The 15,929-nt window shown below is 37.9% G+C and overlaps 1 long non-coding RNA gene across 1 annotated transcript; it reads right to left on the bottom strand.

Moving 5' to 3' along the window:
* Positions 1 to 939: 939 nt before the first annotated feature.
* On the bottom strand, positions 940 to 13,870 carry LOC145783890 (uncharacterized). Its single transcript, XR_014290970.1, has 3 exons — positions 13,721 to 13,870; positions 13,110 to 13,157; positions 940 to 1,196 (listed from the first exon to the last, which is right to left on the bottom strand). It is a non-coding gene; the product is annotated as an uncharacterized LOC145783890 (long non-coding RNA).
* Between the last annotated feature and the right edge of the window lie 2,059 nt (positions 13,871 to 15,929).

Below are 15,929 nucleotides of genomic sequence, written 5' to 3'. Positions count from 1 at the left end.
TTTTGTTTGATAATGTTTAGAAAATTTGTTAACACTTTTGCATAACACGCCCAACCCTGAGAACCAAAATGGCGCAAGTTGCGCTTTCTGTTGATTTCCCTGGTCATAACGTCCAAGGTTTTCACGTTTCTTAAGTATGATATGTTTTATACCGTACGCATTGTTAGCACTAACTGTTGACACGCGTTGTTAACTGAACCAAGTCACCAGTTTACATTTAGCGGATCTTATAAAATGTTTAATCCTTCATACTTTTCCTAACAACCCAACCCAGTTGCTGTGAGTTTGCTTTACAGAATTAAGATAATTCCAGGATGAGGTTCTTTCGTTGTCACTGCTGCATCATATGTTTGGTGGTTTTACTTCTTTCTTTACAAATCAATCCCATGATGTGCTCTTCAGGTAAAACGACTTGGCGAGATCGTAATGTTTAATTTTGCACACAATAACTTTACTTTTAGTCCGTTAGAAGTATGACTGAACCTGGAAATTTTATGCAAAGTTTTTTTTTATTGATTTTGGTAGCCTAGGTTCTACTCTTTCAGAATCTGCCGGGTGCACTCCGTGCATCCTTGAGCGTTTTGAGAAATTCAAGATGGCGTCCAAAATGGCTGCAGTTTCAGATAACTCCCTATAACTCAGATAGCATTTGACCTAGGATGATAATTTTGGTGTCTAACCATATGTTTTGATGGGCAAAGAATACATTGAAACTATTTATTTGACTAGTTGGGGATTACATCATGTAGAAATGCAATAATGCAGCCAATAGGGCTGCCATGTTACAAAATTCAAACAAAAACAAACAAATTCACTTGTATTTGGCCTAGAATGATAATTTTGGTGCCTAGCCATATGTTTCGTTGACAAGGAATCCATTTAAGGGATTAAAACAGTTGCATATGAATTACATCACAGGAAAATCTGAAATGGCTGCTGATATATTTGCTGAATACTTACAGAAAATCATTATTTCTGCGACTTTGCTTGTGAAATACTATCTAACATATGACGTCACTCACAAATGTCACCATTAGTTATCACAAATGTTACAATTAGTAATGTAGCCTACAAGCCTCTCTCACAGTCACAGGACAGTCAGTTGTGGTTATCGTCTCGTCATTAAGTCACCTCGTCCATAAATCTGTGACGTTGTCCAATCGAATTAAAATGCTAGGTGAGAGTCCGGCTGAAACCTGCAGCATAAAACGCACAAAATATTGTACATTTCAAACCATCCCTTAAGCAGCTGAAAGAAAACGTTCTGTAGGGGTTGTCACTCTTGCATCTACATCTAATCATGCGCATGACAGTTTCTGGGACGAGTTCAACATTTGCCGGAAGGAGGACCGGTTGTAGCATTTTAAGTTTCGAGTCTTTCACCTTACATTTCTGCATCAAGTTCAGGCGGATTGCTGTCTTTCAGTGAACGCCACACAATGGCTTGGTGATGGGCCCTTCTTACATTCTCTTTAAAGGCCTCACTTGTAGGAGGAAGGGGACAAAGTCATGGTGGTACCGCGGAGGCCCGACCCGTTTTGGATGCCCATACCTTCCAGAGTGTTTCGGATATTGATTTACTCGTAGTATATTGACCGTAACAGGCTGACATGAATGTGGTTGCCTGCGCAATCACTGATTCTATTGGAGAATTAATGACCCCTAACAGTGACAGTGAGTGACCATCTTTCAGAACCTTCGTTGCGGACAGAGGTGGGCAAAGTTACTTTCAAAAGTAACTGAGTTACAGTTACAGTTACTTGGCCAAAACAGTAACTGAGTTACCGTTAGTTACCGATTTCAAAAATGTAACTAGTTACAGTTACTAGTTACAGTTACTAGTTACTTTCAGTTACTCATAAATCTCAACATAAACGCTGTAATCCAAATTTAAACAAACAATTATTTGCGGGAGGCGCATCCATTCTCCTCAACATTTATTAGATGTATTACGCACCCTGTGGTGCAAATTCTTTTCTAGTTACGCAGTTGCCTTTTCCTAATGTAGTTTGTTTTCCGTTTGTCTGTTTTCCACACTATTGCTTATAATCGTTGCGTGTTTCTTGATGCTTATAGTCAGTTAGTTATAGTTACTTTCAAAAAGTTTAAATTTATTACAATTTATACATATTTTCAGATTCCTGATGAGGGCTTAAGTTAAGCCGAAAACGTTTGACTGTTAAACTACTTGTAAATATGTAAACTATATTGTTGTAATGCTCAATCCTGTGGTATTGTTGTGTTTTGCCTGTCTTTGGTACAAAAAAGAAAACTCTCTTCCGAAACTATATTCTCTTTAAATTCTCGAAACAAAGGAAATAATTTGTTTTCCCTGCTATGACTCGAAGTTACTTAGACATCGACTTCCAATTTTGAATCGAGAAAACAATGATGTAATAAGGTTGCGAACAGTGAACGTAACACCGAGACTCCGGGTCCTAAATACTCCAAAAATACGACTCCTGTACACCTCTGGCAGCTATACGACAAGCATGAACTGAGCTATCAAGTGTTGCCAAACACTTTTGCTAAACATTGCATAGAAAGTCACATATTGATCAATCACCAAAAGCAATTAATTTAACCAAATCAGTTCTCAAAAAGCGCTAAAAAAGAGCCAAATCGCCAAACCATAAATATGAAGCCAAACGTCTTAAAAAATCGTCAGATTTCTGGATTTTGGCGATGAATTTGCCAATATGGCAATTCTGCTCCATAAGATCACAAAACAAGAGCGCCGCGCATGGGCAGTGCTGCTCCGATACAGCTGCGAGAAGAATGCATTTTTGAGCAACGCGTAGCAAACACGCATAAAGCATGACACAAACATGTGCAGAGTAATGGACGGCAATTAGAAACATAAATTTCAATACAAAAGTAACTTGTAACTGTAACTGTTGAAAAGGGGCTAAAATAGGAACTAGTTACCGCGTTTCGTTACTTTTGGAAAATAGTAACGAAGTTACCGTTACAGTTACTCAAAAAGTAACTAGTTACAGTAACTAGTTACTTTTGTAACTAGTTACTGCCCACCTCTGGTTGCGGTACCTTTGCCAACCCTATAGCATAGGGTGTTGCAGGCGCCCCATGAAATTTAAATCTTGGTTTCACCATGCTTACCTTTTTTGTGGTACTGTGTTTAGATCAGTAGATCACAAATATGAAGTTTCATAAATTTTCATCGACGTTTACCTCCACCGCCGAGGCCATTTTGAGGCCCACTTTTTGAAATTTTTCATGTATTTTGCCACTAGAGGGCAGTGTATAAGTTTTGCAATATTGGGGGTATATTTAAAGGATGCCCTATGATGTTCTGAATTGTTTAAAAAAAAAATTGGAGAAATGGGATAAGTATATCCTAAAATATTCAAGTTTTGTCACTAATTTTTTGCACAATACTGCCCCTAGTGGTGAAAAGAAAAGTTAAAATATCTTGAAAACTACTTATCATATTGTTATGGAACTTGCATGCACCCCCCCATTTTCATGGGTAAGGAGTTTGATTTTAGCAATATTTTTGCAAAATAGTACCACTAGAGGGCGGTAGTTCTAATTTTGAACTATTTTCCTGTGAAAAGGCGATATTGTTGCATTTCTTGAGCTGTGCTTCTGAAGAATACAATTTCATGGCTTATGCACAACAAAATTTATTCAATTGTAAAGAAACTGCATGCATACCTGTACTATATCAATAAATCCAAACAGGCAATGTGAGTTTTAGTTAACACAATTTCCGCAAAGGCAGTTTTGTGTTGATAAACGACGTTTTCTAAGATTTGGTATCTTTCTTCAATCCTCCTCCACCGCTTGAATATAGTTTTGCGGATTTTTTTCTTGTTTTGCTACATGAAGAAAGTCGGATACCAGTTTTACTCTTCTCTCTGCTGTGTCATTACAGACTCTGAGTGCACTTATGATACCATTAGCAGAAGCATTGCCATCATCTATTTCCCACTCTTTCGGGTGTTTGACAAGAAAAGTTGTTGAAATGTGCAAAAGTTCAAAAAACATTTTGCTGCTGGCATTTGCATAGGAGCACAATGACAATGAGTTACCATTAACAATGTCTGGCAGCTCTGGCTTACCATATCCATTACCAAACCTGTTTGTAACCTGGCCATGGAAACTTGCATTTAAATGCAGCAGAGTTCTAGCCAAAGCTTCCTTTTCATCAATAGTGACTTGTTCGAATGTTCGTCCCATAGAGCTAATGGGATCAGCTCCCCAGTTACATACCATGTGTGCCTACCTAAAGCTTTTAAAGCAGCAATACTGATAGTTTTGTCTACTGCATCATAGCTTTTGATATTACTTTCCAGTTGCAAATCTTCTCGGGGTGCTGATGCAGCAATTGGACAGTTGAACCACCATCCATTAAATTAATACAAAAGCACAAAGGTCAACAAATCACTCTAATTTTTGTATTTGTGACTTGAAAATGATTCCTTGCGGTAGAAAGTCTTACAGCATAACTATCTTATAGCAATAGAGCTGCTTTCCCATCCACCTTGCTCGAAGGACTGTACCACATTTCATGAAGTTGTACTGTCCACTGTTGATTCCAATCTACACCGTCATCAGGTCTAAAAGTTCTTTGTAATCACCCCTCTGATAATTTTGCATATCTCTCTCAAACTTTATGTGCTTACACTTTTCTGCTTTGAGTTGTTACAAATTCTCCCAACTCTTTTGAGGATTTTTGGTGTGCAGTACAGCTGCAGCATGTGGGGTTGCATTGAATCCTTTGATCCGGAATCTTTCGAATAGTTCAATGCCTGGAGATCTTGACGTTTCGACTTACAGGGCTTCCCACACATGAGAAAGTATAACTTCTCCAATATGTTTTCTGCATGCTAGGCAGAGAAGTGGTTTGTCTAGCTTTATTTGAAAAAAAATGCATGCAGCAGAGAGATGGCTTGAAAAAAGTTTTTGGGTGTTGTTGTTTTAAATTTTTCTTTTTTTTAAGGCCATTTCTCCGCTGCATGCATTTCTCTCTGCTGTCCATCGAGCAAGGTGGATGGGAAAGCAGCTCTATTGCTATGAGATAGTAATGCTGCAAGACTTTCTACCGCAAGGAATCATTTCCAAGTCACAAATACAAAACATAGAGTGATTTGTTGACCTTTGCAGTTTTGTATTTAATGGATGGTGGTTCAACTGTCCAATTGCTGCATCAGCACCCCGAGAAGATTTGCAACTGGTAAGTGACATTAAAAGCTATGCTGCAGTAGACAAAATTATCAGTCTTGCTGCTTTAAAAGCTTTAGGTAGGCACACATGGTATGTAACTGGGGAGCTGATCCCCTTAGTTCTATGGGACAAACAAGTCACTATTGATAAAAAGGAAGCTTTGGCTGGAACTCTGCTGCGTTTAAATGCAAGTTTCCATGGCCAGGTTACAAACAGGTTTGGTAATGGATATGGTAAGCCAGAGCTGCCAGACATTGTTAATGGTAACTCACTGTCATTGTGCTCCTATGCAAATGCCAGCAGCAAAATGTTATTTGAACTTTTGCACAATTTAACAACTTTTCTTGTCAAACACCCAAAAAAGTGGGAAATAGATGATGGCTATGCTTCTGCTAATGGTATCATAAGTGCACTCAGAGTCTGTAATGATTCAGCAGAGAGAAGGGTAAAAGTGGTATCCGACTTTCTTCATCTAGCAAAACAAGAAAAAAATCTGCAAAACTATATTCAAGTGGTGGAGGAGAATCGAAGAAAGATACCAAATCTTAGAAAACGTCATTTATCAACACAATGAAGATGCACAACTGCCTTTGCGGAAATTGTGTTAACTAAGACTCACATTTCCTGTTTGGATTTATTGATATAGTACATGCATGCATGCAGTTTCTGTACAATTGAATAAATTTTGTTGTGCATAAACCATGAAATTGTGTTCTTCAGAAGCACAGCTCAAGAAATGCAACAATATCGCCTTTTCACAGGAAAATAGTTCAAACTTAGAACTACCGCCCTCTAGTGGTACTATTTTGCAAAAATATTGCTGAAATCAAACTCCTTACCCATGAAAATGGGGGGTGCATACAAGTTCCATAACAATATGATGAGTAGTTTTCAAGATATTTTAACTTTTCTTTTTACCACTAGGGGCAGTATTGTGCAAAAAATTAGTGACAAAACTTGAATATTTTAGGATATACTTATCCCATTTCTCCAATTTTTTTTTTAAACAATTCAGAACATCATAGAGCATCTTTTAAATGTACCCTCAATATTGCAAAACTTATACACTGCCCTCTAGTGGCAAAATACATGAAAAATTTCAAAAAGTGGGCCTCAAAATGGCCTCGGCGGTGGAGGTAAACGTCGATGAAAATTTATGAAACTTCATATTTGTGATCTACTGAGCTAAACACAGTACCACAAAAAGGTAAGCAAAATCCGAGAGAGTCGGGGCGCCTGCAACACCCTACTATAGCAGCATGCTACCGTATCACACCCAGTAAGAGCATGGGCTGGCAGGCGTTCATTCACAAAAAACACATGCTTCTCTACGGTTTTTCCAATGTCAATGACTGTTCGTTCCTTAATTGGTGATTCCATGGTGACACAATTTTTCATACTTCCAGCGTGATAATAATGCAGAAAGAAAATGAAAACGTCAGTGTCGTCGTCGTCGTCTGAGCTTCTGGGGCCGAGGGTCTATCCTTTTACCACCCCAGATTCACGATGTTCCCGGACTACACTGGAAGGCTGCTAGAGAGCAGCCAGTCTTTAGTTTCATCATCCATGACGCGCAGACCTTCCACTCCGTTAGGTGGCTTGAAGATGGTACAGTCATTGATGATGTGGTCTGCGGTCTGTTCCTCGGCACCACATTTACAGGAGGAGGAAGAAGCCATTCCCCATTGGTGCATGGTTGAGCGGAAAAGGCCGACGCCCGCACGGAGACGGCCGAGGCGCACCCACGCCTGTCTCCGTAGTGCCAGGCCGATTGGGCGTGTGTCGGCGTCGGGGATGAATGAATGGAGTCTGGTGGTGCTTGACCTCCATTCAGAATTCCATTTATGGTCCGCCCAAGTAGCCGCAGAGATGTCTTGTTCATCAGCTTCGATGATCAGAAGCCGAGCGGCTGGCACGAATGGGTGTCTTGATTTCAGTCGGCGGGGGTGCCCGTTTGGGAAGGCAGAGATCTTGTGGTGGAGAAGATGATTAGGTTCCAGTGCCCGTCGACCGAGGGACAGAGTGGCTTCTTCGCGACGAAGCTCAGCAGGTTGGATGCCAGCGAGAATGGGGAGATTGTCCAAGTGTCATTGGATATCACAGTTATATCACTCTTTTCATTATTTCGAGCAGACAGCATCACCTGTTGGACAATGATGGTGTCCGTTTCCTCATGACTAGTTGAAAGGTCCGCCCTCCTGGTCACTACACCACCATGGCTGATCTCAAATGGGGCAACGTCCTCACCAATTACTATCAACTTGTGACTTTGGGTGTATTCATGGAATGACTCGTCTTCAATCAGAAGTTTGACAATCAGGTTTATCAACTGCTTCTTGTTTTCGGTCACCGTCAATACAGTTTTTTGAGGTGGTAACTTGATGTTCAACTGCAGCTTGTGGACTCGGCTAACTCCAGTGGCCCTAGCACTTCTAGTGACACTCTTAGTACTGTAATCGTAGTAGGCTACCGATCGAACACTAGGTGAACGTCCCCAACTTTTAGTCTCTTGGCAATGGCATGTTTTAAGTTGTTTGCTTAGTCTTTAGTGGTGCCCTCTGCAGGCCAAGGAATCACCCAGAGTAGGACTGAACCATCAATCACAGCTACTGAAGTGTCACTTGCTGTTGTCCGAGCAGATACCTCAACCTGCAGCTGTCGCTTAAGGAAGACTTTGATGTTACAGCTCTCATTTCTCCTGTGGGGTCAAACATAGACGTTGGTACTGGGGCCACTTCGTAGGATAGGACATCTTTTATGTCAACATCACGCCCACTAGCCTGTTGGCCTATGACCCTTGAGTAGATGACATTCATGTCGTACACTTTACTACCTCCCACATTCACATGTTTCTTTGTAGCCACCATGGTAGTCACGGTCTTGTGAATTGTTTCATGTAAGCCATCAGGTAAATTCTCTCCAAATTCGCACATCTGTTTGAATCCTTTCTGCACAGCCTCCTGCACATTCACTGCCGGGGTTCCATGTTGACCAGTTGCAATGTTCACTAGATCCTCTGGATGTTTCTCGGCATCAAGAAGATCCATACATTTTTGAAGCTTCGTCCTTATGGCTTCTCGGTCCTTGTTGTCATTCTCTATCCGTGCCTTCTTTTCTTCCTTATGTCTACTTCCCTAGTCTCCAGAATCTCCAAACATTTCGCCCTGAGCAGCCTCCACGGTACTACATGTATGAAGACTCAATGCCCAGATCTTGAGCGTATCCGGCTGCAAGGTTATTCCTATGATGCTATTTGGGGCATGGCCATATCTCATGAAAGTAGTTTCTATAAACATATCACTCCACAAAGTATTCAGCAAATGTATCAGCAGCCATTTTGGATTTTACTGTGATGTAATTGATATCCAACTGTTTTAATCCTTGAAATGGACTCCTTGTCCACGAAACATATGGATAAACACCAAAATTATCATTCTGGATCAAATACAAGTAAATTTGTTTGTTTTTGTTTAAAATTTGTAATATGGCAGCCCTATTGGCTGCATTATTCCATTTCTACATGATGCAATCCCCAACTAGTCAAATAAATAGTTTCAATGTATTCCTTTCTCCTCAAAACATACGGTTAGACACCAAAACTATCATCCTAGGTCAAATACTAACTGAATTATAGGGAGTTATCTGAAACGGCAGCCATTTTGGGCGCCATCTTGAATTTCTCAAAACGCTCAAGGTTGCATAGAGTGCACCCGACAGATTCTGAAAGAGTAGACCCTAGGCTACCAAATCAATAAAAAAAAACTTTGCATAAAATTTCCAGGTTCAGTCAAAAAATTGGATTTGGCAACCGGACTATTTATACTTTTGTACCAGAAAACATAAAAGTTGCTAATGATTCGTTTTCGGAAACATTTAAGGAGTAAGCTAAGTTTTCATTTACGAGTTATGGTTCCCTTTTTGAACATCGCTAATAACTGAGTAAGAAAAATGGGGTAATGATGTTTTGTGCCCATACCTTCGCCTGCGTTGTTAATCGTCACTGGTACTTTCTGAAAGTTGCAGTTTAACAAATAGGCTACTTCAAACTTTAGAGTTAGAACCACTGTTCTAAAGTTTACGTTCTCTTTTTCTTTATGCAGAATGTCTGCACATTGATTGCAAGCAATACGTAAAAAGCCTCATCTATATTTGTGGTAAGATGAGTTTTTTGTTTGATATTAAGTGATGCAGCACATTTACAGAGGTGTCTGAAGGTTACTTTAAACCAGGGGTGACGAACCTTTTTGCGGTCGCGGGCCACTTTGTCAATTACACATGAGTTATCGGGCCGCACAACTGTTTAATCGTAACCTACTATGAAATCTTCATGACGTCATAGATTGGAATCGACCAAAAATACAAGATGAAGTTGGTGAATAGTGTTTTCACAACTTTACCTTATAGCTTTCCTATTTCGTATATTTTCTAACTTTAAACCCTGAAAGTCAGTGTTCACGGCAAGAAAATAGCAAAGGAAAGGTGTACCAGTGAAGGCATAAAACAGCTTTGAGATGACTTTTGTCTTTAATACATGAGCGATTGTCAAATTGTTTTGCGGCCGCACAAAATTCTTTGACGGGCCGCAGGTTCGTCACCTCTGCTTTAAACCAAGTGGTGAAGCATTATAAAATCAAACCCATTGACTAGTATAATTTTTGATGCTAATCCCTCACTGACTAACGTTACCCAACGTTAAAATAACATTGTAAAGGGTCGACCTGTTGACTGAAATGCTGATATTTACATTGTAGTAGCCTGGGCTATATTGCAGCACAATGCTTAAATTTGTGCTGCTTTTTTTACTTTTAGAGTTTCGTCTTGGAAATGATACTACATTTTCTCCTAGCACATTTTGTACCTTTCCTGGAATAGGTTAGTCACAATATTTAATTTCAAAATTTACTATTGACTAATAACCTGCATCCACAATTGCACAGAAGTTTCCAGCGGCAATTCGTGTTGTCAGCAGTATATAGGCTACAGTAAAATAGATCGTTTATGAGTGCACAAGCATTGGAGGCAATTAAAATGAAAAAAAAAACTTTGAAGAAATTCAATAAGCTATTTAATATTATCACTTTTGTAAGTTTCTGTATCTAGAAGCTTTTAACTTGTTTCCGGCTTGCTTAAAAAAGAATGATTCTCAATAATGAACAAATTTAAAGTTAATTGTAATCGTCAGAATGATTGACGTTGTGCATCAATGATTGTTAGGTCTTTCGCTGTCTCAGACAACAAACCAGTTTTTTTTTTTGTACATTGATTCAACGTCTGCAGACGTTTGGTCAAACTCTGCAACGTCTGCAACATCTGAAAAAAGGTAAAAAAGAACTTACTTGGTCGCTAGAATGCTGTCTTTTAGTTATGTTTGCTCAAGTCTACACCAAACTTGATAACCTAGCACCAATCAATTTCTTGTTTTCTACTAGAAGCTGTACTTGAGCATTTAAAGCATGCTGCTACCAGGCTGTAAAAGTAAAACACCAAAATTTGTTTTATTTTTTAGAACTTCTGGAATTCAAAATTGTAAGAAGCTGTAAGTGCTCAAAATGTATTTTAATTGTTGTGTAACAATGAAAAACCAAAATAACAACTTTAGTTGTTTTACAGTATACTTTTTTAAAGCTGTTGCTTTTCTTTAAATGCTAAATCCAAACAAGTGTATAAATTTTAGTTTACTTGTAGTAACAAGTCTCGAATATGATGTCCAACAAAGTGACACTAAGTAATAACTTTACGTGCACGCAGCGGTGTACGCAGGATTTTCTCAAGGGAGGGGGGCATTGAAAATGCTTTCAAACCGAAACGAAAAAAATAGAAAACGCCCTTTTGCTAATAATAGCCGATAGGTTACTGGCATAGATACTCAGCTTGCATTGACAATAATGTTTTAATTTGCTATGGCTAGTTTACTCGTTTGGATAGATGTTGTATTGTAAACAAACGATACGATATAACATTCTTAACGTCGCATTTAATGCCTTACGTAGACGACGTAGTTGGCTTACTAAACCCAATGAACTACGCGTATTGAGGGTACGTTCAGTGGCGTACGCAGGATTTTGTTCCGTGGGGAGGGGGGCATTCGATATAATTTGACTTTTTTTTATCAAGAGTTGCCTTATGCTACTCTATAGTCTGACCAAGGTTTAAGGTAGCTTATCTGTTGGTGAAATATAGACTCTCACGGTCTTTGCGTATGTCACTGTACAGCAAGGGTCTCAAACTCAAATTGCTCTGAGGGCCCAATCAACACTTGTAAATCGGCTCGAGGGCCGCACCACACAATAAGAAGTCAATTGTCTCTCCGTTAGCTCAGTGGTTACGCGCTCCACTTAAGATCAAGCGGCGCTGGTTCGACTCTCGGGGTGTGCACTTGAGCAACACATTTCAGAACTGCTCTCCATTCAGCGGCACCTAATGGATGGAATAATTTCCGACAACAACACTTCAACAATCGGAAAACTTCACTCTGCCAATCTCGGCAACCGGGCCTGCGTCAAAAGCCTTTACAAGTTTGCGAAACTACCAGGAATAACCAATCAAGGCTTTGTCAGTCCGGGGGTAAAGATTCAAAACAAACCAATAAACAAAATAACACGGTGAAAACGCAATAAAAAAGATACTGTACAGTAGTAAGAACACACCAAAAACGTTAGATCGCAAGAAAAATTAGTAAGAACAAAGAAATGGAAAACACAGCACCAACGTAAAAAAACAAAAAGAAAAACAAAAAACACGTAGCCTAAACGAAACGACGGACTTTGAGAGCTAAAATCTTGCGATCAACATTCAAAATTACGGAAAAAACTAAACTGTTGAAGAATTGACTTCAGCAAGTACCAAAGTTACAATTGCAATTATGACACAATGAGTGAATAAGCAATGTGTTTGAGATGTAACAATACGAGTTTCCCGTACGCATGGTGCTACAGTAGTGTTAAAAAGTCGTCTGAAGTTTGATGGGTATTTTCAGGTTTTTTGAGCATTTTATCTTCCTATATAGAAAGATATGTAGGCTACTGTGATTATGAATTATTTCAAAGTTTAAAAGTGTATCGCGGGCCGCACCAAAAGTCCTCGAGGGCCGCATGCGGCCCGCGGGCCGCGTGTTTGAGACCCTTGCTGTACAGATACCTATTCTGAATATGAAAAGCATGATAGTAGGCCTAAACGGAGAAGTAAAAATCATAATAGTTCGATCATGATATGCAACGTCATTAGTACCTTAATTAAAGCATAAATCGAACTACTCTGTGAAAGTTTAAATATCGAATGCAATTTTAACTTTAATCCAAAATTACCGCACTCTGAACTATAGAACGAAAAAGAAGGCGTACCCTAAACCACCCTCAAGCAATAACATATTTACACTACACAATCACAACAACGCTGAAAAAACACGCTCAGTAAGAGATTAAGAGTGTGTAAAGCTAATAAATCATTCAATGGACAATTGAAAACTTTGATTAAGATTCTCAAGAAATGTTGCTTTCAACTCTGATTTCTCTCCAAGCGTAGCCTACCAGTACCCATGAAATTTCATATCATATTATTAGCCTATTTCAAGCTTTGATACACCTAAATTTCGATAAATGTAATACGTTTTTGGCATGCGAGATTATATTGATTAGATTACCTATAAAAGTTATTTTGGATATTTATGGTGGCCCATAGACCTACCAGACAATAAACAAACTTGAATTACAATAGACGCAAAACGGTTTGCATGAGATCTTACGTAGACGATAAAATGACAAAAAAGACAATAGTGTTTTTAATTATCGTCCAGCAATAATGGTGAGAGCAAAATAATGATAAGCCGGCGTGCTAGGACTAAATTCACCTTATTAGAAACTTAAGATTATTTTCTTTTTCACTATAATAGGCTTACAGAACACTATGCTACATTGGCATACCTGGGATGGGGTAGATGGATTGGGCCATGTATTTCGTATTGGCTCAGTCTATAAAACAACATTGTTAATTGCTTTGACAGTGCAATCCAAAACATATAAAATGCCTTAATCTACGTCGTTAACTACTAAAACAGTTTTAAGGGGGGGGGGGGGGGGCATGGCCCAATGGCCCCCTCTACGTACGCTACTGCGTGCACGTAATAGACTGTACTTGCAACGATTATAATGTGTGCATAGTTGTTTTAGCTTTTGGAATGAAGAAATTTGCAATAGCCTACTTCACTTTGCCAAAAGAAATCTCGTCTTACAAAGCTTATCTTGACTACTAGTTTAAATAATATAGCAAGTAATTTATCTTTTCACCAAAAGACGTTGCTTGTCAGCTCAAACCTCACATGCCCATTACTAGTTACAACCGTTCATTAGCTGAGGTCCGACCTGATGATAAACTGTAGATTCACAAATGAACGCTTGAAAATTTAAGAACTAAGTTTTATTTTTAATGTTTTATAAGCGATATATTGAACAGAGTTGTGGAGGTTGGTGTAACAAAATCTACTCTTTTATTAAACAAATCTTTTCATGATAAAATGTTTTGACAGTTAACTTACCTACACATGATGCATTGACGAACAATTGCGACTTATGAAGTTCTCAAACTCAATCTTTCAAGTTGAAGTTTCTGCTTGTTGTTGCAACTGAAGTTTTTTTCTGCAATTTCCTTGTAGAATAGTTTTTTTAAAACATCAGCAATGGTTCTTGATCATGGTATGAAGATAAATTAAACTGAATAAAACTTTTCGGTTTACTGGCCTCTATGAAATAAGTACTGTATTGTTTCATTATGACGTAAGATTTCACATATCAATGAACGATTGTTACGTGTTGTGTGTAGTTACCTGTTCAGCTAGCGATGATCTCACGTGCATTAGAGAAGGATACACATTCGATTCAAGTTATGTAACAATTTCAGGTAAAATAAAAATGTAGTGTATGGTTTGAAAATTAAATTAATTTGACAATAATAGAAATGAAGCTACTGAGGAATTGAATATTTTGATATGATTAATTTTATTGGGCTACAATTTTATAACTTTATTTAGTTATAAATTTTTTATAACTTTAATTATATTGGGATTTTAAAATGTTGTTATGTAGGCTTCGACATGTCTCAAATTTCCCAGTCTTCTTTTTCTCATTGCAATGCATCTTTAAACTAAAAAAAGTTATCATCTCTCAAGTAATACAAACGAATTTATTTTCACGAGTCAGTTCAATCATAAACAGTTAAAAACGATTTCGATCAGCTCGCATTTCCATCGAAATCAATTTTTATCTGTTTATGATGAACTAACTCGTGTGAAAATAAACTCGTTAGTTTTACAGGACATGTAACCAAGTTGTTCATATCAAGCATTGTTGTGGGCTTGACACGTGTCACAAGATATTTCATTTTCTTGATCATCTCTCAGGTGGAATCTTCCCGTCAATTTCGACGAGGTTTCTGAATTATTATTATTAGGCAAATTTTGCTTCTCAGATGTACTTTTCCCAAGGCTTTAACGTTTTTTCAATCACAATTTCTTGTCCCAAGGGCTTGGAAATTTCTGACAATTTTTGAAAATTGGATGAAGAATTCTCCATCTGGCAGCATTACATAATACCAATTTTTGAATAAGTTAAATGTTTATATTTACAACTATATGATTGCTTTATCATGTGTCCATATGCTGCATTTCAAGATTTGAAATTTTTCCTGAAACTGAATCGCTTAAGTCATTTTTAGCAATGTCTTCTACGATCACTGATGCTTATATGTTTTATTTGCAGTTGATAATCATCCACCAAGAAATACAGCATTGTTTAGCATAATCAATGCAAATAGCTGCACTGATTGTGAGTAATTTATTTGGGTTGCTCGAAACTAAATTATTTGATCAAAACTCAGAAAAATTATTAACAAGAGAGCTCAATACGGGATGAAAATAGTCTAGTAGAATATAGAAGTTAGTTTAAGATAAAGATTTTTTTGTCGAAACTTCATCATTATGTTCCTTCCTCGTATTGAGGGTTGGATACAATGCACCATTGTTCTCGACCATGAGCTGTTCGTACTGCATTTTCATAACTTAATTTTGTCTATTTAGTGATGTTTGATGTACAAATCATTCTTGGTCTGCCTTTGTTTCTTTTACCGTTTATCTTTCCTTCTATTGATCTTTGTAACGAGTTTTGCCTTATGGTGTGTCCAAACTACTTTATTTTCTTCTTTTGACTTTTTGTAAGAGAATTTTGCTTGAATTAAATTTGGATAATACTTCATCGTTAGTGATCTTTTGTTTCCATAAATTTTTTAACATTTGCCTGTATGACCAAAGCTCGAAGGGATGGATCCGTTTTTTCATTTTTTGTGGCACTGTCTAAGTTTCAAAGTGGTATAAAAAGGTTGACCAGATATAGCATTTTAAGATTCTGTGGCGAATTGATAAATTTAAACTTTGATTGATTAAAACATTTTTCATTTTTCCAAATATAGTTCTTGCAATTTCTATCCGTCTTAGAATTTCATGTTCACATCTCCTATCTTCAGTTATTAAATGTTCAAGATGAGAAAAAGATTTCACTTTTTGTATATTTTCATTGTCAATTATAATTTGGAGTACTGGAGTGTCTGGTGATTTTGAGATTATCATTGATTTAGTCTTTTTAGCGTTAATTTTCATATTAAATTCTTTACCAATTGAGTTGACATTGTCCAATATTTCATGAAGATCTTCTTGTGATTCAGCCAACAGAACAATATCATCAGCCTAGCGTAAA

This window comes from Aplidium turbinatum, chromosome 15, assembly GCF_918807975.1.
Source record: "Aplidium turbinatum chromosome 15, kaAplTurb1.1, whole genome shotgun sequence".
NCBI classification, from domain to species: Eukaryota; Metazoa; Chordata; class Ascidiacea; order Aplousobranchia; family Polyclinidae; genus Aplidium; species Aplidium turbinatum.
This window is presented reverse-complemented; position numbering and strand designations above follow the sequence as displayed.